At 43.0% G+C, this 24,491-nt stretch overlaps 1 long non-coding RNA gene across 1 annotated transcript in view; it reads right to left on the minus strand.

Annotated features, from left to right (window-relative positions):
- Window positions 1–24,491, minus strand: part of LOC139063646 (uncharacterized) — a 44,152-nt gene that overhangs the window by 10,602 nt on the left and 9,059 nt on the right. The window contains exon 2 of the long non-coding RNA XR_011517023.1: window positions 3,727–3,926. This is a non-coding gene — a long non-coding RNA (uncharacterized lncRNA). The remainder of the gene's footprint in view (window positions 1–3,726; window positions 3,927–24,491) is intronic.

The following is a 24,491-nucleotide window of genomic DNA, read 5'->3' on the forward strand; positions in this document are numbered from 1 at the left end:
AAAACGGTAAATAATTTACAGCGAGCCACTGAGTGTACATCCCCCTCCTCATTTGTATTCCTGTTGCCACAGTGATAGATGTGACATCATGGTGATGAATGAAGGTGTGGGGATAAAAAAAACACTTTTTTTCTGAAAACTAGGGACAGATGGTTTTTATTTATGAGCGCGGAGGAATGATCAAGTTAAAAGAGCGGAGCTATTTTGGTAGACAGACATAAGGCTGTTTGTTTCAACGTGAAAATTAAAATGCCAGCATAAGTCATTTTTTAAATTTAGGGTTTAGATTCTCGCATCTGAATAAAAGCAGCATGCAGTTAGTAGAAGTAAACATGATGTATATTTCATAAATCTCTGAAGTTTCACTTTAAATAAAACCTAAACAAATCTGCCTCCTTGTATGTTTCAGCCTTAAAGGGACTTTACGGACTTTAGAATTTTTTGCTCATGATTGCCCCCGCAGGCCAAAAGTGTAATGGCAGCTTCAATAGTAGGCTCGTGCACGAGGCGCACATGCTGTACGTGCACACTCCTTAATGAAAATAACAGTTGAGACGGTCCCGTGTGTGTGTGTGTGGCCCGGAGGACAGAGGACAGGAGAACGCGCAGCTAATAAATTAAATAATTTGGTTCTGTACCTTTCTCTTCAGCATCAGTATCCTTGATGACAGCTGAAACAACATCAAACCAAAGAATGGTTCTGAGTGAAAATGGCTATTTTGTTGCTAATTTGCAGGAAATATCTAGAAGAAAGTTCTACAGAAAGTAGCTAAGGGTCCCCAGAAATGTAGCTAGCTTTGTCACTAGGCGTTAGGAACAGCGACAAAGTGGATCTGCCTGTCTCTCTGCTGCTAAAGCTACGGATAGCAAATGCTACGGGCGATTCCTGAGCGTGAACGCGCATGAAGCAGCCTGCTCGACCCGAGCATCTCTCTTTTTCTGTGATTTTACAGAAAAACAGGCAATCACAGTAAAAATGCCAGGGCTCATTCTACAGGACCAGGGCATTGCAGGAGAATGTATGAAGAAGACATTTATTATTTCTATACATGTTTTGGCTGTCACACTTCCATAATGCCCCTTTAACTTTGACATCTTTTCTTCCAGATAAGTAAGGCTGTTATAGCGAATCTGCAAACAAGCTAGGCTTTGAATGCAAACATGGTCACAGAACACTCGCCCTCTTCCTGATCTTCTCGGTGTCGTTTTTGTAAAAATAAAGTTTAAAGAGCAAGTCACCCCCCCCCCCCAAAAAAATTTTTTTTTGCTGCTGAACTATATAAGTAAGTGTCTAATTGTGCTGTAGACACATGTAGTCAATAATTTGGCACTTCATTGAATCTTAGCTGAAATGTAAAAATTCTGCCTAAAACGATCAGTGTGTAATGATTTAAATTACATGTTATTTAATTAGCCATAAGGCTCACCTATGTTGAGTTCAGAATGTGAGGCCTTCTGATCATAATAAGCCTTCCTGCCCTCAGCTGATTTCTCCAGATTTGTCTGTGCAAACGAGAACGCTGCAGGCAGATGGTTCTTCAGGTCCTGCAAATATTGTTCGCTCGTGTAAGCCGGGTCGGCCTCGGACTTAACAGGTTGGTACAGCGGGTGAAGAGGCAGGGTCATTTGTCTACCCGTCATCATTTCAAATGGGGAGACACCGGTAGACTCATGAGGGGTGGCCCGTATGGCCATGAGGACCAACGGAAGCTTCACATCCCAGTCTCTGTGATTAGAGGACACGTACTTCCTCAACATGCCAACAACTGTCCGGTTCAGCCTTTCGACCTGGCCAGAAGACTGGGGGCGATGGCTAATGTGGAAATTGGCCTTCACACCCAACAGTTTCCAAAGATGTGCCATCACTTCAGAGGTGAAGTGACTACCCCTGTCCGAGTCAACCCGAGTGGGCAGACCGAACCGGGCAAATATGTGATTCGTCAAGAGAATAGCTGATGTTTGTGCCGTGTCATTAGGTGCTGGTAGACATTCAACCCACTTGGTGAATGCACAGGTAACAGTCAAGATGTATTTATTACCCCTGCTAGACCTGGTCAGAGGAGAGGGGGAAAATGACTTTTGGTGGAAAACAGTCATTTCATTCTGTTACAATTGAATCTTAGCTAAAATGTAAAAATTCTGCCTAAAACGGTCAGTGTCTTCAGGTGAAAACTCTGCACTGCGTTTGAATTTAAATCTGCCATCGCTATTGGCTAAGAAGGTTGCCTATGATGTTAGGTGTGTGTGTGTGTGTGTGTGTGTGTGTGTGTGTGTGTGTGTGTGTGTGTGTGTGTGTGTCTGTGTGTGTGTGTGTGTCTGTGTGTGTGTGTGTGTGTGTGAGCGGCTACACTCTCTCGGTCTGCTGCCAGGCAAGAGCATTTGTTGCATTTTTTAAAACGGAAAGTGGGAATGGAGTAAGGCTCTGGTAGGGGGGTGGGGGGGGGGGGGTGCACTTTAAAGAAATGTTACGACTTGTTTCTAAGTTATAAGGGTTCCGTGGGCGATACCAAACATGTTTGAAGTTCTTTGCATAGAATCTCTCTCTCATGAAGCAGTTTCACCGGTTTTATTCTTGACATTTTCAGTACCTTCCAGAATGAGCTGTTACAGGTTGGAGCTGGCCACGCCCACCCATCACATTTTCTAAATGCTTTTGTATATTTTTACATTTTTTTGTTTTTGTAAAGCGCCTCGTGATTTTTATCTTGAGATGCGCTATAGAAATGATACTTTCTTCTTCTTCTTCTTCCTCTTCCTCTTCCTCTTCCTCCTCCTCCTCGAGGCTGACAACCGAATGGTCCAATCATTGCTTTCGGCTTTTAGACAAATGTGCGAGCCAACTTCTTTATTTTTTCATTATTTTCTTAATCTCCACAACAAATTTATAGCTATATGATGTAATGTTGTTAAGACGCATGACACATTTTGCTGTAATTTGTTTTTCAAAGTTGCCTCTATAGCTTTAAAACTTCTGACTCAGTTTCGGGAAAAGAAGGGAGTACTTCAGCAACATGTACAAATCTTCCACACTCAGCTGCTGAATCCCAGAATCAAACTTCCGATAAGATTTCACACAGTCGTGTTCTCTCCCAACAAAGGTCAGCACACGGGTCGTAAAAAACAAATAGCATTTGAAAGCTTTCCCAGCAGATGGCAGCCATCTTGGTGCGTAGGGAAAATTTTTAATTTTTTGTCACATTTCAGCTGAGCCTTGATCCACCAGAGCCTGTTCTGACCAGCTGACTGAACACAGGTGTAACAGCTGAATTACAGTCTCACTGTTGGACATTAACCCCCCTATATCTGGACTGAAATAGTCATTACTGATGACATCCAGTGTAATTGCTAATTTTACGCTTCGGTGGACACATTTTCCACTCATCTTTCTCCTTATTCAACTCCTCTTTCTTTTCTAGAGTGGTCTGGTGTTAAGTTATTCACTGCACATTTCTGTCTTTCACAATATCCCGGAGTTGAAAGCAATTTTTCGAAGACTCTCCCCCTCAGCTGTCAGTCAACAACCTCGTGGGAAGAACACCAAAAACGTGTTCTCGCCTCCTTTTTACTTCTGGACTAATCAGTTTTAACTGTTCGTTCACTTTCTTGATACTTTTGTCTTTTGTATTTACTAGCAGAACGACTCAGGACAGATCTTGCTTTTCACTCGTGCGATGATGAAATGCTTACACAGACACACAGCAGAACAACTTGTGACTTTATACTCACCTGATTGCATTTCCAAAGGGAAGCAGGAGCTCAGCAGGTTTTTTCCTGGGAAAACCCACACGTGGAAGGAAACGTTTAAGCTCCCGAGTCGTGTTGTTCACTTTTCTGAGAAAGTCCACTTGGCTTGAAAAACACAAACTGGTCGGGCACATCAGCAAGGTCCAATATGATCAGATGGAGACTCGATGACTCACGAGATACTGAAAGAAAATATCAAAATGTACAAAGTGTAATTTTATTAAAATGCAAAAAAAGAAGTATTTCTTGCCGTTTTGAGTAAACATCAAAACTTTGATTTTGTTACTTTGGGGTGATGCTGGTAGCAGCAGTCCTGGCAATTCAAGTTTGATAATCATTTGATTTGATAATAAACATCAGAGCGCTTTAGCTTGGCTCCCACTCCCACCACCCTAACCGTAACCCGACCAGCATGGATCTTTAGACACTGGAGTCAGTACTTCCATGGTGTCTAGTCTAGGATTTGATCCCCAAAAACCATGTTTTAAAAAACAGCCCTGATAACATTTCACGCCCCATTGGTAGGAAATGTCAAATTTTAAATCAGCATACTTCATTCATTGAGGTCTACTTTATGTAGACGTAGTTGTTTCAATAAAAATACTTTTAGTTATGGAACTAACGTAATAATTCATATTTGTTTCTGCTTATCTAAGACTGGATCCAACACAGTCCTTTACCCAACACCTCTTCAAGCTCCAAAGTTGTTCCCAAAACACAATTTTTCTGTTCAGTGTGAGTTCATCCTTACTGAAGCTCTGCCGGTTGGTCTAGTCATGCTCCGATGTAGCCTCAGCAGGTTTACCGCCAATCACAGCGCTCTATTGGTTAGGTCAGCTTAACGCCAGAGCTGCAGCAGTGAAAACTACAAAAATGGCATCTGCTCAATTGAAACGGTTTGGCATAACTTTCAAGATTTAAACTGGAGCTTTTCGTAGAGACATGGGGAGATACCGGCACTTAAGTCAAATATTTAGAAAAGGGATGTATTTGCTTCTTCGTTGATTGTGTATAGCTCACTGTCCCAACATCTATTGCGACGAATACGTCACATTGTGTGTTGCTCTGATTGGTTCTGGTGCTGTCCAATTGCGTGGAGTGACAGTTTAAAAGACAACCATAGATTCCATCTTACAACTAGGTAGGTTCAATGGCTCGTGGTCAGCCTATACATTTACACATATAGGGTGGCTTTCCAGGCTAGTTTCAACCAGTCATTCCTGGAAAACCTCCCGAGGAAGGCAAACTGGAGAAATAAAAGGCTCGGTAGCTTTTCTCCAAGTTCACAAACGAAGGCTGAGCTCTTCTCCCTCAATGATGAATCCCATTCCATCTGCTTGCATCTGGGATTTTATATAGCAACCGACCACCCTCATCACTGCAGATGAACCAGATCCATTACTTCCTCCATCTTGCATTAAGTTACTGACCCTTGAATATCGGAATGAAGTGCTTAAAAAGTCATAATGGTGACTTTGGAAAGCAAAGGTGACCATCAAATTGTTCTTTAACATGTTGAACAATAATATTATGTCTTCAAAAATGACTATTGGACTGTTTTATGAGAAAACAGTCACTCTTAGTTAAAATAAGATAACATAATTGGAAAAAGTCGCCGTGATGAATGATTTTTAAAAAGAAACATTGGCGTTCTCCAATGGTACTCACACCCTCACCTCTTCTTTCTTCCTTCCCAATCAGCTCCCTGACACTTGTAGGGTAATTGTTTCACTTTGTCTTTTGTGTTGCTCTCGGAAGATTTTCACTATCTTGCTTTAATAAGCGACAACGTAACATTAAACCCAACATCACATTGTGCTGGAGCAAGGTTAGTGTGCTTTTCTAAGTAAGGAGATGACATGGATGCCACTGAGTGTGTGTTATGGAGGACATTGCTCACCAAAGTGCCATTTACAAAATCTGCTGTATTTATTGATGATTCAGCACAAAAGGCTGAATGAGAATCTAAATGAGCACAAGATTTAATCAGACTAGATTTACTGTTTGTGCCAAAAAACTGGAATAATTGCGAAAACAGTTCATTGTAATCAATAAATTCAACATTCAGTTATACAGTGTCCTCAGAATGCTAACTAAAGTAAGAGACTCCAGGTGCATTATGAATTTATTAACTCACACCTCAAAGCAACAACAGTGAAACATTGATATGCGGGTGTGTTGCTCTGTTTGTCAAGGTCAGTCTGACTTCTGAACTACCCCGTCCACCTTTTGATTGACAGGGTGCTGATAAAAGACAGATGAGAGGCTGACGACTGCTTTTAAACATATTCTCATCCTGGAAAAAAAACAAAAACAACAGTAGGTACTGAAATAGCCCCTCATGTTTGAACCAAAGGGAGCAAAGGTCGTGATCTCGAGTTGGCGCCGGCCACATGCTCATCTGCATTTGCACTGAGGTCAGCTCTGCTTGCTGGGGAATCTGTGCTCAAGGATGAAAGACAGCTGAGCATTCTGTCCTTGAATATAATAACTATTCAGTATCGAACACATTCATTTACAAAATAAAATCAAACAACAAAAAGACGATGGAATAAAAAGATATTCAATTTAAAAATTTAGAGACGCTCAATCAGCTTTGAAAAAGAAATAAGTTGAAGAGAAAAGAGAACAGCTGCTGCTCAGTGTTTATGCCACTGGTGGACATTTTTCATGCCTGATGACTGCATGAATTGGTAGAAATGAAACTTAGTTTCAATTAAATGAAGAATCATCATATATACATATATATGTCACAGATAGGGATGGGTACCTTTGACATTTGAATCGATTCTGTACTAATTCCCGGTACCTAGGAATCGATACCGGTACTTAACGGTACCAATTTTAGATACTTTTGAGTGTTTATTATTTTAATTCTCTTTTATAATTAAATATATATTTTTCTCAATATATAACCATATTTGATAAATATCACGATAAATAACATATAACTGTTTGTATTTTAACATCGTCCTTGTAGTTTTATAAGCTGATAATTAAACTGAAGCAAACATCTTTAGTGTGAACTAAATTTACTGTGTATCTTCATTCCTTTTGCCGTCCTTTTTCATCTGATTTTTCCTACTGGGAAGTTAGAATTTCAGAGGAGAAAGTGAACGCACCATTAGCTGATAACAATGGTGGCAATGGAAGCTAACATATCAAGCTAACGTTATCTTAAATAGTTTATTTAGCTGCTGGAGCAGATTAAAATGATGATGCCTCACACTTAGATCGTTGTCGCTGGTTTCATCTTCACCCAATCACCCGTCGCATTTAGTAAAGTGAAGCCAAACTTTAGAGCGCGTTCATGTTCTTCTGGTCGGAAATTCTGAGTTCCGAGCAGAAAGCGAACGCACCATTAGCGGAACGGAAGCCAACATATCAAGCTAATGTTATCTTAAACATTTTATTTACCTACCGGAGCAGATTAAGATGAGGATGTCTCACTTAGATCGTTGTCGCTGGTTTCATCATCACCCAGTTACCCATCACATTTAGTGAAGTGGACCCAAGCTTTAGCGTGCGTTCTTTCTACCATGCTGCTCTGTTTACAACTCGCTCGCAGCGACCGACGACATAACGCTCTTGCGCACGCGCAGCTGTCTAGGCAAGTTCTCGTTATGAAGGACGGGCACCGAAACGAGGCACCGTTTCAAATGACGTGAATCGGTGCTCAGTCGGTACTATGGAATTCGGTAGGTACCTTAAAAAGTACCGAATTCGGTACCCATCGCTAGTCACAGATCATAACCGAAAAGCATCCACAGTAATATTAAAAGTTTTTTTTTCTTTTGAAATGCAGCAATTACATCCATTCAAAACTGCGGATGATGCAAAATGTGGCGTTCAATGACCAGACAAAGCGTAGTTTTCTTATGGAATTCTTTGCCACTTGAATTCCGTCATTGTGGGGGATTTCCGCAGCATTTTTCTGTGTTGGGAGTTTAAAAACAGTGCATGGACGCTGCTTATTTGCTTGTATTTTCATTCAGTTTTACAAGCAACTCTTCTAACCTTACTAATGCTAATTGTTTTGGATGACAGCTGCTGATGTCATTTTCCACAGAGTTACAACCAGTCACCTTGAGTTAACCAAAAGTTGCAATCAGCTACCTCATCTGGGACCTTCCCCTGTTCAGGTACTCTGAAAGTTCCTGAAAACAACCTGGAAAACGGCTCGTTCAACCGGTCCAGTGAAGTGGAGACATGCTGGGAAGCTCCGATTAAATTACCCTGAATTCTGACAATGTAAAGACACATTATGTCTCTCGGCTGTCCAGCCATCTGCTTGGTATCCCCTGGAAATGCTGGTCCACGTAGCTGGGGAGAGGGAAGTTTGGGCCTCTGCTTAGGTTGCAGCCCCCGCGACCCAACTCCAGATGAGCGTCCGGAAATGGATGGAAAACAATTGAAGCAACTGAGATTTTCAATCTTCTCATTTTTTTGTTTATTAGAAGCATCACTATTGTGCTGCATGCTTGCTGATTATTTATTAGTGTGTGTCAGACGGAGTGTTAGTTTAGAATAATGCCATCAGAAATGAGGAAGAAAACCAGTTCATATGGGATTAAAATGGAGAAATATGATGCTCATTAAAGTCATCAGCCTATGAACCTGTTTCACCTGCAGACACACAGACATCCATGAACCCAACACCATTTTTCACAGTAAGGAAAAATGGTAGAGATCATTGTTGGAGTACAGGGAGGAGATCAGCGCCCTGACCCACTGGTGTCAGGACAATCCTCTCACCCTCAATGTCACAAAGACAAAGGAGATGATAGTGGACTTCCGGAGGAGCAGAGGAATACACCCCCCCCATCACCATTAACGGCGACGCTGTGGAGAAGGTGAGCAGTTTCCGTTTCCTTGGAGTTCATCTGGCTGAGGATCTTACGTGGTCAGTGCACACGGAAAATACAGTGAAGAAGGCACAGCAGCGCCTCTTCTTTCTCAGAAGACTGAAAAGATTTGGCATGAGCCACCGCATCCTCAGGACCTTCTATCGCTGTGCCTTTGAGAGCATCCTCACTGGATGCATCTCCGCCTGGTATGGCAACAGCACCGCTTACAACCGTAAAGCTCTCCAGAGAGTAGTGCGGTGTGCAGAAAGGATTATTGGAGGTGAGCTTCCCTCCCTCCAGGACATCTATAAGAAGCGGTGCCTGAGGAAAGCGGCGAGGATCATCAAGGACTCAAGTCACCCCAGCCATAAACTGTTCAGACTACTTCCATCAGAAAGGAGGTTCTGCAGCATCCGGTCCAGAGAACCAGCAGACTGACATCTTTTTCCATCAGGCCATCAGACTGCTGAACACATCGCAGACACCTCACCCTCACTACTGAAACTCCAATATTACACACTCCATACTGTAAATTAATGCCACTGTTTTGCACATACCAGCCTCTGTACATTTTATATCTCTTATCTTATTGTTTACTTTATTCATTTGTATATTTAGATTAGCCATTTTTATATTTTACTTGTTTTTACATTACTGTATTTTTGCACAACTCTGTTGCTGTGAAGCTCGCACACAAGAATTTCACTCGCATGTACTGTACCAGTGTACCTGCACATGTGACGTGACAATAAAAGTGATTTGATTTGATTTGATTTTAAATCTTTGAGTTGAAGGTGACTGCCCTTCAGAAGGAAAATAACTTTTACACAAGTTTATTTTTTGATATATTTGCAGTGGTCTTTAGAATGAGCCAATGCCTTGTGAGTCAATTTCTATTGGAAAATGTGTTTGTGCTCCTGTTTCAGGAAATATAAATTAGCCAGAGGAGTGAGGTGTAACAAACAGCAGGATTAAAAATGTTTTTTTCTGATATCTGTACAACTTATCTGTGATGGGCTAACAGCACTGTGACTCTACCATTGACTCTTTTCTGCAACTGTGATGTTTTATCTCCACAAATAACACAAGCCTGAAGGATTTCGGCCATGCTGTGGAGTTGCTAGTGCTAACGGTTAGCTTCTACTAGCTGAGACATGGGGTGTTTCTAAATGCCAAGGAACCTTGCCTTGATGTCTTGGTCCCGACCCGGTTGCCTAGGAGATACGTCATGGGGAGCCTCCAAGACGTGTTCCAGTGTTCATGTTCTACCGAAGCGTGTGTTCTCTGTTTGCTAGCCGTTTAGCTAGCTGAGCGAGGATACATGGGAGGTGTCTTGTAGCCTAGCCTTGGTCAAAAATTACCCAGAATACACCGCGGTAATGTCAAAAGGACGGCGGATCAGAAGTCGGCAGCTACTTCGGGGACAACTTTCAAGTTTAAAAGTGAGTCAACTATTTAAAATGTTTTTTTAGATCCAAAGGAGTTATCTATTGTTGGTTAGTAGCTTTGTAGTTGCAGCTTTGATGGCTAGCGGGTAGTAACTCACTTACACTTTTAATTTAATAAACATATACACAATTTAAAAAGTAAAAGGCTCATTATATATATATATATATATATATATATATATATACACCGAAACTAATACGTATAAAATATGACATTATCTCCCGTGTCACGTGACGTTGCGTGACCGCCGTGGAAGTCGCGGTCACGTGATGCAAGTCTGTTCCATTTAACAGTTTTCTTCGACCAAGGTAGGACAGTGTCCTCGTAAGGCATCGCCTGGCCTCGCAAGACATCGCCTCGCAAGGCCAGGCACGTTGACAATGAGAAACACCCCTGCTCTTCTCCTGGTTGCCAACCCAACTCAACCTGTTGCAAACCAATTAGGGAATCCATAAATACTAACTTTCAGAGTACTTTTCTAATCTGAATGTTTCCCCATGTCTTTTCAATAGCAAACCTAAACCACTTCCGCACCATGGGACCCCGGAAGAAGAAAAAATCAGTGCAAGTCAATGGGGCTAAAAACATTATTTTCTTATTCTTGTTTTGTGCCATGGATCTCACACATGATGTCCGTGGATTTTAAAGACACAATTTGATACCAACAGCGCGCTTATTTTCGAACGAGGGGGAACGATATTTTAGATTTTGTGTGAAAATAAGTCCAGGACTACAAATGCGCTTCACGAAAGTGACGTCATGGAGCCAGACATGGAGAAAACTGAGGGAAAAGGGCTGTAAGTTCAGAAAATTTCCCACAGGATGAAAGAACCACCATAAATCTGGTCATTTGGTAAGTAGCAGCTACGTTAAGGGAGAGGAAATTATGTGGTGACGTCACTAATGCGACGTGCCGATTTCTAGTTTGTAGTCATGCTAATTATGAACATTAACAAGCTAATAAATCTCAAGGTACGTGACTAGTATGGTCGAAACACCCATCATTAGATTTCATTTAAATTGCAGTAAAACATATGTGTGATCCAGGGCGTGAGGCAAAGCGGGTTAGAAAATGGTATTTTTAGCCCCGTTGACTTGCATTCATTTTTTCGTTCTTCCGGGGACCCGTGGTGCAGAAGTGACTTAGGCTCCCCATTGACTGTCAATGCTGGGAAATGGGGGTAGAAGACTTTTTGCATATTTAGCCTCCATGTGAAACTCATCTTTCCAAAATTAGTGGTCATTAAATAAAAACAAGACAAAGTTTTGTAACATGGAAAAAAAACCATTTTAAATAGTCTGGCTGATAAAAAAAAATATTTTCTTTGCATCCAGGCTGTGTTTCATTTATTTAATCATTTTTTTATTTGTGGTTAACTTTTTAAACAAACCCAGAAACGTTAGTGAGAAACTTCCCTTTTGATTTCCCACTAAACACCGAAAGTCAGGGTCTTTGGAGCAGATATTGTCACGACAAGTTTCTGGACCGCTGAGACTAGAGCGACTTGCTGGCAGGTTTGCAGCACAAGTCATTACTTCAGTAAAAGTGTGTCTTCTGGTGCTTTTTGCTCTTCTTTCTGGTGCCAAGCACCTTCTAAAATCAATAGTTCTACAGCCACTGAGATTTTACTAAAAGTATTGTCCCGACACATGGAGGCAACAAAATTGATGCAGAGCTGCAAACCAACTTCGACTGTTCAGTGTAAAGTGGTTTATTAGGCCTTAGCAAGTCCTAACAGCTAAAGGAGAAAATACATTTTCCAGTATCTTAAAACTCAACCGCATCATGGTGTTATTAGCCCAATCACAGACTTATAATAGGTTTTGCTAGTTGTCGCTACCCTGGCAAGCCATTCTATATATTTGAATATACAGGATGTCCACAATCCATAGGAAGAGCTCAGTCGTGGGGTGAGACCTACAGTTCTCTTTCAAACTGTCTCCACATGCTATTGGACAACAAACAATGTGACGTTCTCACTGGATGTCAGTCAACGGGGCAGTCCTCATTATACCGTCAAAGAAGAGGCAAATACATCAAAGAAAAGCACAAGTCTAAAAAGTCCAAAGCTGATGCCAAGGTTGTTTAAAACAAGCCGTTGCCATCTTAATCCACTCCATCACATCATCCCGCCCACCAAATTGATAGACCGCTGTGATTGGCATAACACAATACTGCTCAGGCCAATGGTAGACCTTCCGAGGCCCCTGTGGAACGTGACTAGACATGCACAGCAAAGTCCTTTTACTTCTGCAACTGTCCATCAAGATTTCTAGGCTATGTTGTCGCATTTAAATGGTAAAATATTTAAATACTTGAGATCATTACATTGTAATTCAAGAAAAAATAACATGACAAAATAAAGAAAAACATTTTAAAGGTGAACTAGGCAATTTTAGCTTTCTTTTAGCACCCCCTAGTGTTTGTTTGTAGAATCAAAACCAAAACTTATTTCCTCGCTGTGCGTACATCTTTTTAACACCTTAATCTAAAAGCTGAATTGTCTCCCCAGCCGTCATTAGTGTCTAAAAGAGTGATTTATCACAAAATTAAACAAATCAGCTGTGTTCATGATCTAAAAGATGCATGAAACGTGATGAAACCAGACTGCAGCGCCAGGTATTTCAGCTCGTCCCAACTGAGCAGCCGCCAGTTTGAAGTTGCAAGAGGCACAGGGGGCGATAGGGGCTGGGTGGCCTTTCATTAACACTGTAAAGGGTCGTTTTAGCACATACTGTCTCAAGAAAATGATTTGAAAACACAAAAAAGCTGCAAAGTATCCCTTTGAAATGAAATTATACAGATTATGAAGGTAAAAAAAGTATCCAAAACAACCTGTTCGAGTGTAAAAAGCAGTCAAAGCATTATCTAAAACACTGCTGCCTCATTTGATTGAAGTTATAGTCAGAGGTCATGGGTCAACAAAAACAGAGGGGAAACTGTTTCTTGAAAAAGTTTGAGGGTGAATTACTTTTTCACATAGTGCCAATTTGGTAAACTGGTGAAAATGAAAGCATCCTTTGCAGATCAGATTTTTTCTTTTTTCAGGTTATTTTTTTATTTGATGACTTTTGTTTGCCCATCTGAAACTTAAGTTTTTAAGTTTCTAAAACGCACAAACAGAACATTTGTTGAGAGACAAACATTTTCACCAAGCAGCTTTTATTAAGAGTCATATACTGACTCACATCTTCCACACAATAATCTCTTATCTAATTCTTTAAGTAATCAGAAGACATAATTGATTTTTCATGTGCTTAAAGGAGTTGTCCTTTATTGACGCATGCTTGTCTGAAGATGCTTCTTTTGCAACTGCGTAAATAAGATGAATTCGTAAACTTTCCCCAATTAATCATTAAATGTAACTGATAGCTGATCAACTGAGGTGATTAACAAGGGAAGAAGAGCTGAAATGGCAGCAGCTAATGAGGCTCAGTGGGACTCAAAGCGTGAGATGCCTTCGTGGCTTCAATGACAACAATCCGTAAACAGCATGCTGACTCATCCAAAAATACAGCATTACAGAGAAAACTCTCAGCATGCATCTCAATTAAACACCCAGAAAAAATTTGTATTTATTCATCAAACTGAAAATAGATAAAAAAAAAATTAAAGTGAAAGGTGTACCATGAGGAAAAGCAGATGTCAAACTATGTTTGAAAAATCAACTGTTTCTTTTCTCCCTCTGGTCAAATCTTCATATCTCCATCTTCAGACTTCCTCTTCAGCCCCGGACCCAGCGTGGGCAGACTTCCATTCAGCCGGAGGGATGGTGCGTCTCAGGCTGACGTGTGTGCATGGACGTAATTTTTTTGGGGGGTGGGGGGACTGTTTCCAAAGTCAAGTTTTGACTCTGCACATTTTACCATCCAAAAACAATATTACGCTATATTAAATTGACATTGGTTGAGCTCTAGGATCAAGCGGAAAACAACTGTTTGTGTTGAAGCCTGTTTCCCATTAGAGCATACTCCCCCAACATAAGGGGGCCCCAGGCGGCCGCCGACCTATGCCTAATGGTAAAACCGCCACTGCTCACCTGATGGCTTTACTGTGCCTAGTTTACATAAAGACTAGCAGTTAGCTTATTCAGCCCACCGACTATCCTTAAAAGGCTCAAAAAAAGTGAAAGAAGTTTGTTTTTTGTTGGTGTCATGGCAAAGCCTGGAAGTAAAAGGAAGAGAGTAATATCTTTGGAGGCAAAGCAAAAAGTTAAAGTAACACGGAGCAGTTTCCTGTTCCTCCGCCCTACTGGTTAAAGGTGGAATTGCAACTGTCGTAAACGACTCTGCTGCAGCCTGCTGTAGCTAGTGCTAACAATGAGCTAACGTAACATGAGCAAACTAATACTAAAACGAACCAAAAAGTAACACGATTCACACTGTTGGAGAAAAAATATCATTACTTACAAGTATAGTAACAACAAAGCCAGGTCACCATCAGTCTGTGATTTTGTAGCCTCCTTTAGCTTCCTCAACACGTGTAGGCTGTGCTGATGTTCACTCTGTTTTTAGCTCTTTGCTTCACCTCCAAATTTATTACTCTTACGCCTGATTCATGCTTCTCCGTCTGCGTCAGTGCGGAGACACGCAACGCCATTATCCGTCCTTATATGCCTGCCGGAGAGCTCCGCAAGGACGGACGGAGTCGAGCTTTCTTTTTTAAACATCCGTCAGTCGAGACGGACAACGCAAGCTTGTGATTGGTCAGGACACCGCTGTTGTTTACAGCACCGCCATTGCGCCCTCAAAAACATAAAGAGAGCTGAGGATAACAAGCGGCAGACACGGAGAAGCTTGAAAAATACCTCGCGAAAAAACTCTAAAAATATGAACGTTTAATTCCCTGTGACTGGAGGAGTGAAAAGATGCGCAGCAAGCGTTTTATTTGTGGACGGAAATGACAGGAAACGTGGGTTTAGAGGTGGCGAGCGCATGAAGAGGTGGAGGAGAATGAGAGACAAATATGTCCGTGTTAAAAAGTCTCTTATATACAAAAATACAATATAAACACACTATCTTGGACCGTGCGTGTCTGTCCCTTGCGGAGCTGACAGAGAAGCATGAACCAGGGTTTACTTTTACTTCCAGGCTCTGCCATGATGTTAGCAAAGATGCAAACTGAAAAAGCTAACTGCTAGCATAACAGCTAACTGCCATAAAGCAGGTAAAGAGCTCCCCCTATAGGGCACCTACCTGCTCTACAAAACTGTTAAGTGCAATATCTAGCCAGCCAGAGGGCTGCAGATTGGTGTCAAACAAGAAACTGGCCACGTTTCTAACTCAACAGTCACCAAGATCAATGTTAAAGCCCTAGCTTAAAGTAAAAAACAAAACTACTTTTACTTTAAAACCAGAGTGAACATTGGTGCGGTCTAAACTCGCCTCAGTTTCAAACCATCTAAAAAGTAGCAAAGGAAAAACTTATTTTTATTCTTCATTTCTGAACTTCCAATCATTATATAAACATGAAAAAATAAAACACCTTGTCTGACGACATCATTACCCCCGGATCACATGTGATGCCGAAGCGCAACGATGCGAAGCGCCATGGAACGTTTGTATTCGGCACCCTTGTTAACCTACGCTCTCAATCACATCAGCTGCGAAGGGCCACAAAAGCTAGCTCGCGCCGTGCAGCGATCGCTTCGATCGGCTCTAATTTTTTTGCTATCCGTCAGTGTTACTTTAATCCTTCATGTGCAACAAATCGAGAAACTTCAATGAAATTCAGTCTCTATATCTAACAGAGGAAAGGTCATTTAGGCGATCTGGGTTTGGATTTACCAGGAGTTACTAAAAAGGAGGAGGAGTTTACATGCTTAGCACAAGGCTTGCGTGTTTGTTGACAGATACCTGAAGGCATCTGAAGCAGCATATCGATCCACACATGGGCCGGGAACAGATTTATACTTTGATTTCCTGAAGTAAACACAATGTGTTTGGGTAGGGATGTAAACCAAAAGCTAGTCTGTTGACTCCATTTGTCATATATACTCTCTGTTCGATAATTCAATAAAGTGTTTGAGACAGCAGCTGCTAAGGGAGGAACTCCGAGGCGAGCGTGTCTCGGTTAATGTATTTCTGTCAGCTAGATGGAGAGATGGAGGGGCGGAGGAGGAGAAGGACAAGTGGATGGAGGTGAGCGGGGACTGATATCTCCATCATTCTGCAGAATCATTTCTCTTTGCCTTTTTTTTCAGAAATGTGGGTTTATATTTCTCAAAATTAACTTAGTAATTTCATTACTTTGATTCTGTTTATCTCATAATTATTTGATACGATAATTCTAGTAGTTATTGTTTTAAGAAATAAGGAAATCTGTGAATCAAACAAGTTTCCCAAATTAACAATTTAACCAACTTCAGTAGCAAAAGTGTAATATTAGGGTATGTTTATTTGATGATCAAGACTATTTATGTATGCACATAATTAAACATTAAGGTGTCTTCATAGCACAAATATCATGGTGCATATTTTTGGGTTACGGCCCAGTAGGGATGCAGAGTTGGGTGCCGGTTTGACACCCAGCTGCACCCACTGCAGAGCTTTTATCACTGCCCTTTGCATTTGTCCACCAGTAAAAGCAGTTATCATGAAGATTAAAATGTCATTTTTCACTCACATCATCGGAGTGCCCAAAAATCTGCAAAAGCATCAAAGAAAGTTGCACGCTTTTTGCAGTTTTGGAAAAGAGTTGCTAGATTGATCTAAAGACTCGGTACATTATAAGAATTGTTGCAAAGTTTGTAGCATTGCTTGTAAAACCGTGTGGTGGAGGGGGGACCTGCTCAGAGTATCCGTCGCTGCTCATCAAGTAACTGCGGGAGATTCAATTCAAATCAAATCAAGTTTATTTATATAGCGTCAAATCACAACAAGAGTTGTCTCAAGGCACTTCACACGGTAAACATTCCAATACAGCATGGATGTAATGGGGGGGGCATGTCCCCCACACTTTTTCCAAGGTCATGTTTTGACCCCTGCACTTTTTACCATCCAAAAACAATATTACGCTATATTAAATTGACACTGGTTGAGCTCTAGGACCAAGAGGAAAACAACTGTTTGTGTTGAAGCCTGTTTCCCATTAGAGCATACTGTAAAGATTGTTGGAAAGAGATCAAATTTAACTTGATTACCACCAGAGCCTGCGCCGTTATCTCCGTGACGGTAAATGAGGGAAATACAAATTGATCGGATCCTGCACGTCTTTTAACACATTGGTCAGGATTGACGCACTTTGTTTTCATTTAGTTGGTTAAAAAAAAGTCGGGCTCGGGTCGGGCCAGAGAATCCTGAAAACCTTCTCGGACCGGGTCGGGCTGGGGCTCCACCCCCTCGGGCCGGGCCGGACACGGGCTCATATTTTAGGCCCGTGCATAGCCACCTCCACCCTTGAACAGGAGCAAACGGGTTAAAAATGAATGAATAAAAGCTCACATGGAATGTCTCGTAAGATTTAAATAAGCTTCTAATGCAAAACTGATAACTAGAACCAGCTATTTTAGAATATTAGAATGTAATCATTTTTTTATTGATTATACAAAAACATTAAGTTACTCAATGAACCTCTACAATCACACCTCCTCCGCTTGGCGTTTCCTGAACATGTTTGATTTTGGCCCTCTTGTTTGTTGAATTTATTTCACAGTTTTCATTGGTTCACTCTATCCATTGTTTTACACATTTGTCCTGTACCAGAATGTTTCACCTTTTTTGTAATTTGTATTTTGTAATTTGAATTGCTTTTATTTTTGATTTATTCAATATATTTACCTTCTACTGTACCATGTTCAGCGCCTTGGGCTTCCTGACAGGGTTGCAGAAGGCGCTTTATAAATAAAGCTTTGATTGATTGATCAGCTTCTTCATTTCAAAACATCACTAAAGGTCGGAGACAAAAGCCGTTAAAATGGTGGAAAACACGTTCGGTGTTAAAAGCTCCACAAAACGAGTCTCAGATGAATTCACACCTTTTGAGAAATGATCGCACGTTCCTGAAAACACGTCGAACAAATAAAAAAACTGCATGTTTTTGTGCACATTTCCACAGGAATGCATTTCTTTAAAGCTGTTTTACTAAAACAATAAACCGTATTGAATAGAAGCCGCTGAATGAACCCAAAATGAACCTTTAGGGGTCGTGTGCTGGTGCCAGTTAAACAAAAAAACAGGAAAGCGATAAAACAGCCGACGTTCCCAAAAAAATTGTTTTAAAGCCGCAAATTTGAAAAACTAATTAGATGCATTTTTTCCCCATGCCTCTAATCAACGCTTTAACACAGTATGCCTATAAATATATGGGTGAGATAAAAAAAAAAAAAGCTAAACCGCCAAAGCAACTATTGGACCATCAAGTGCGCTTTTCTTCATTCATTACATACTTGCGTATGACAACAGAACACCCCAGCCTGGCCAGCTATGCCAAAGGGTCTGGTAAACGCTCCCATTCAAATAACCCCACCCCATGAGAATTCTAACCGAGCCAGTCGGTGCTGAGCAGCGTACGTCACACACTGCGACGCTCAGTTTCTCAAACGACGATGGCGCCTGAAGCTGAGTTTGCTGCGGCTCTTTCCTCGGTTTTAAATGACTTAGACATGTCTTTAAAAACACAAGAACAAGCGCTTAAAGCAGGGCTATTCAATTCAGAGCTTTGAGGGCCGGTATCCAGCACGTTTTAGTGGTTTTTCTGCCCCAACACACTTGATTCAGGGGTTGAATCACCTTTGCAGCAGCTCATCAGGCTCTGCAGAAGCCTGTTAATCACCTGCTGATTGAAATCAGGTGTGTTGAAGCAGGGTTAAAACTAAAACATGCTGGACACCGGCCCTCGAGGCCTGGAATTGAACAGCCCTGGCTTAAAGCCTTTCCTCTAAATAAAGATGTTTGCTCCATCGCCGGACGCCATCTTTGACTACAGCTACAAAACTACAGCATTGCGCGATCCAGTCATCATTTCCATCTTTTTTGCTGATCGGCTATTTTTGAGCTGGCTAGTCCTGCCCTTCGTGGTGCTCTCTGCCTCTGAGTATCCAGACTCGTCTTCTGTGTAGAACAGACAGCGGGCGAGTCTGGCAGGCCAGGCTAGAACACCACAGATGTTCACTTCTCAATAATATTAGCGGCTGTCTTCATTGTCTTGTTTTAAATCTCTTGAAAACAGATTTTTATGATTTGGCATGAGAGTCTTTTTTTTTTTAGTTCTAAAGCTTTAGTTTGTATGCATTTTTATGTTGTGTATTGTTTTTAATGTATTTAAAGGGGCATTATGGTAGTCTGACAGCCAAAACATGTATAAAAATAACAAATGTCTTCTTCATACATTCTCGCTGTTCCTAACGCCTAGTGACAAAGCTAGCTACATTTATGAGGACCTTAGCTGCTTTCTGTAGAACTTTCTTCTAGATATTTCCTGCAAATGAGCAACAAAATAGCCATTTTCGCTTCGAACCGTTCTTTGGTTTGACGTTGTTTCAGCTGTCATCAAGGATATAAATGTTACAGATACTGTGAATGTTACTAGAGTGTAGATCACCTTGTAAGATGTCTGACTCTCGTGCAGAAGACCTGGGTTCGATTCTGAATGTGGACATAGTTTATTTAGAGTTTATTTTTTACATTAATGGTATATTTTTTTACAGTAAGATGCCCAAACGGCATTGAATTCACAGATTAAAAAGATGTAGGTTCAACTTTCATTTTGGAACAATTTTTCAAGCAAGGGAAGGGAATGATCTGAGCATGCAGGAGGACTGACCCATCATAAACCTTTGTCGGCTGTGCTGAAGGGGAAAGGTACAGAACCAAATTAGCTGCACGTTCTCCTGTCCTCTGTCCTCCAGCCCCCCCCCACCACCACACACACACACACAAGGGACTGTCTCAGCTGTTATTTTCATTAAGGAGTGTGCACATACAGCATGCGCGCCTCGTGCACGAGCCTACGATTGAAGCTGCCGTTACGCTGTTGGCCTGAGGGGGCAATCGCGAGCATAAAAATTCAAAACTCCGCAAAGTCCCTTTAAATTCTGTTAAGAACTTGGGTCAGTTTTATACTATTGTAAGGTGCCATGACAACAAAGCTGCCATGCCTTGCTCTTACCTAGAAGAGGAGAAATACCCGGCTGCTACCAACTTTAGGACAAACTTCCAATGTCCCAAAAAGAAAAACGCCATTTGAAATCACTGAAAACAAAAGACTTTTGGACCTAAAACGGCGACTGGTGTTTAGCACTATCGCGTTTTGTCCGTCATCGCGAGTTTCTGATTCCGGCAGAAGCGTCTCAGGAAATATACTCAAAGGGAGGGCTGAGTGTTCTGTGGCCATGTTTGCATTCAAAACCTAGCTTATTCTGTAGATTAGCTATAGCAGCTTTAATGCTTTTCTACACTCAGCCCTTGAACTGGCCTCACCCCCGCAGCTTCACATCACCTTGTGAGTTTAGTGGATTGTAGACCTTAAATCTCATAAATGTTTCCCCTATAAGCTCCTGCCCTGCAGCTCCATCAGTGTCTCTTTGGACTTATTTGTGCTGTATGCCATACGTCTTTCAAACTATTGTTTCCAGTGAGAGCAAAAATAGATTATATAGATATGACAGCCCATCACAGCTGTTTATTACTTCACCTTAAATCTGATCTGTCTAGGAGAGAGAGAGAGAGAGAGGTATCCAAGTTTAATACACTGACAAGCTATCAAGCTACAGATTCTCTCATCTTCATGAATATTGATGGAAAAACCCACCAGGAGAGCACACGCTGCTATCTTTAATGCTCTAATGCGCATTAAGGCTATAATGAGAGGGAAGCTACTTAGATCACATAATTCTCCAGAGTCTCGTCATAAATAACAGCTTACATGTAGCTTACTTGGATAAACAGGCGGATGGATAGGGCACCTGCATTCACTCAAGCTTACAGTCGGATAGTATCTTTTTATTATTTTTTAAGTTACTTTTCATACACTAGTTCTCTTAACTGTTCACAAATTTGTGGCTGTTTATGTGTGTGGATGAGTGCATTAACCCTACACTTGTAATTAAATACAGTTTGGAGCTACCTGCACTTGGATTTTTAGTATTTTAATGCTCTGTCTTTATTACTGGAATTGGTGCACTTTGCTGAGCTATCTTGGATTTATTTACCAGTGGTGTTAAAAATAATTTTTCTACACGCCAGGCAATGAGCCAAGATTTAAGCACAGTTTACTGTAACAGAGTGAATCTGTGTCCAGTAATTTATTTCCTCTGGGTTGTCTGGCTTTAGGAATTTTGTGTGTTGTTCTTATAAATTTTGCATGTTCTAAAGCAGTGGTTCCCTAAGTGGGAGTCAGGACCCGTCTGTGGGTCACCAAGATCTACATAGGGGTCTTGGGGTGATTTCCAGAAATAGAGAAACGATTACTGAATCTATATTTGTAGCATAAATGCAACAAAACTGTCATAAACAAATATAAGTGAACACAAGTTGAAGTGGTTTTTGTCTTCGTCTTTGTCTTCCTCCGCTTATCTAGGTCCGGGTCACGGGGGCAGCATCCCAACTAGGGAGCTCCAGACTGTCCTCTCCCCAGCCGCCTCCACCGGTTTCTCCTGCAGGACCCCAAGGCGTTCCCAGACCAGATTGGAGATGTAACCTCTCCAACGTGTCCTGGATCGACCTGGGGGCCTCCTGCCGGCAGGACATGCCCGAAACACTTCCCCAGGGAGGCGTCCAGGAGGCATCCTGACCAGATGCCCAAACCACCTCAACTGACCCCTTTCGATCTGAAGGAGCAGCGGTTCTACTCCGAGTCCCTCCCGAATGTCCGAGCTCCTCACCCTACCTCTAAGGCTGAGCCCGGCCACCCTACGAAGGAAACTCATTTTGGCCGCTTGTATTCACAATCTCGTTCTTTCTGTCATTACCCAAAGCTCATGACCATAGGTGAGGATTGCGACGTAGATCGACCGGTATATCAAGAGCCTGGCTTTCTGACTCAGCTCCCTCTTCACCACGACAGATCAGCTCAGCGTCCGCATCACTGCAGACGCCGAACCAATTCGCCTGTCGATCTCCCGGTCCCTCCTACCCTCACTCGTGAACAAGACCCCGAGATACTTAAACTCCTCCACTTGAGGTAGGACCTCTCTCCCGACCCGGAGTTGGCAAGCCACCCTTTCCCGGTCAAGAACCATGGTCTCAGATTTGGAGGTGCTGATCCTCATCCCAGCCACTTCACAGTCAGCCGCGAACCTACCCAGCAAGAGCTGAAGGTCAGAGCTGGATGAGGCTTGGAGGACCACATCATCCGCAAAAAGCAGAGACGAGATTCTCCTGCCACCAAACTCGATACACTCCACACCACGGCTGCGCCTAGAAATTCTCTCCATAAAGGTAATGAACAGAACCGGTGAAAAAGGGCAGGCCTGGCGGAGTCCAACCCTCACCGGGAACAGGTCAGACTTACTACCGGCTATGCTGACCAAACTCACGCTCCTCTGGTAAAGGGACTGAATGGCTCTTAACAAAAGGCCACCCACCCCATACTCTTAGAGGGTCCCCCACAGGGTGCCCCTGGGGACACGGTCATAAGCCTTCTCCAAATCCACAAAACACATGTGGATTGGTTTGGCAAACTCCCATGCCCCCTCCATCACTCTTGCAAGGGTATAGAGCTGGTCCACAGTTCCACGGCCAGGACGAAAACCACATTGCTCCTCCTCAATCTGAGATTCAACTATCGATCGGAGTCTCCTCTCCAGTACCTTGGAGTAGACCTTTGCAGGGAGGCTGAGGAGTGTGATCCCCCCTATAGTTGGAACACACCCTCCGGTCACCCTTCTTAAAGATGGGGACCACCACCCCAGTCTGCCACTCCACAGGAACTGCCCCTAATGACCATGCAATGTTGCAGAGATGTGTCAACCATGACAGCCCTACCACATCCATAGCCTTGAGATACCCAGGACGAATCTCATCCACCCCCGGGGCTCCGCCGCTGTGTAGTTGTTTGACTACCTCAGCAACTTCTGCCCCAGAGATTGGACAGTCCATCCCCAGGTCTCCCGGCTCTGGTTCCTCCTCGGAATGCGCGTAGGTGGGATTGAGGAGCTCCTCAAAGTATTCCTTCCACCGCCCGACTATAGCCCCAGTTGACGTCAGCAGCTCCCCATCCCCACTGTAAACAGTGTGAGAGAGTTGCTTCCTCCCTCTCCTGAGGCACCGGACAGTTTGCCAGAACCTCTTTGGAGCCGATCGATAGTCTTTCTCCATGGCCTCACCAAACTCCTCCCACGCCCGGGATTTTGCCTCGGCAACTGCCACTGCTGCACCCCGCTTGGCTATCCTGAACCTGTCTGCTGCCTCCGGAGACCCACAGACCAGCCACGCCCATTAGGCCTCCTTCTTCAGCCTGACGGCTCCCCGAACCTCTGGTGTCCACCAGCGGGTACGGGGGTTGCCACCACAACTGGCCGGCCACCTTGCAACCACAGCTAGCAACAGCCGCCTCAACAGTCGCAGAGTGGAACAAGGCCTACTCGGAGTCGATGTTCCCCACTGCTCTCGGGACACGGTCAAAGCTCTGCCGGAGGTGGGAGTTGAAGACCGTCTTGACAGGTTCTTCTGCCAAGCATTCCCAGCAGACCCTCACTATGCTTTTGGGTCTGCCAGGTCTACGTGGCATCTTCCCCTGTCATCTGATCCAACTCACCACCAGGTGGTGATCAGTTGACAGCTCCGCTCCTCTCTTCACTCGGGTGTCCAAAACATACAGCCGCAGGTCAGATGATACGACTACAAAGTCTATCATCGACCTGCGACCTAGGCTGCCCTGGTACCAAGTGTACTGATTGGCATCCTTATGTTCAAACATGGTGTTCGTTATGGCCAAACTGCGGCTTGCACAGAAGTCCCATAACTAAGCACCACTCGAGTTCAGATCAGGCGCGTCGTTCCTCCCAATCACACCCCTCCAGGTCACGCTATCATTGCCCACGTGAGCATTGAAGTTCCCAAGCAGGACAATGGAGTCCCCTGATAGAGCACTATCTAGCACTTGTCCCAGGGACTCCAAAAAGGGTGGGTACTCTGAACTGATATTTGGCCCATAAGCACAAAAACAGTCAGGACCCGTTCCCCAACCCGAAGGCACAGGGAAGCTACCCTCTCGTCCCCCGGGGTAAACCCCAACACACAGGCAGAGAGTCTTGGGTCTAACAAAAAGCCAACCCCAGCCCTCTGCCTTTCACCCGGAGCAACTCCAGCAAAAGAGAGTGTCCACCCCCTCTCAAGGACTTGGGTTCCAGAGCTTGTGTTATGTGTCAAGGTGAGTCCGACTGTATCTAGCCGGTACCGCTCAACCTCTGCCTCAAGCTCCTGCTCCTTCCCCGCCAGCGAAGTGACGTTCCATGACCCAAAAACCAGTTTCCTTGTTCGGGGATCGGACCGCCGAGGCTCCCGCCTCGG

The sequence above is a fragment of the Nothobranchius furzeri genome, chromosome 17 (assembly GCF_043380555.1).
Source record: "Nothobranchius furzeri strain GRZ-AD chromosome 17, NfurGRZ-RIMD1, whole genome shotgun sequence".
Taxonomy (NCBI): domain Eukaryota; kingdom Metazoa; phylum Chordata; class Actinopteri; order Cyprinodontiformes; family Nothobranchiidae; genus Nothobranchius; species Nothobranchius furzeri.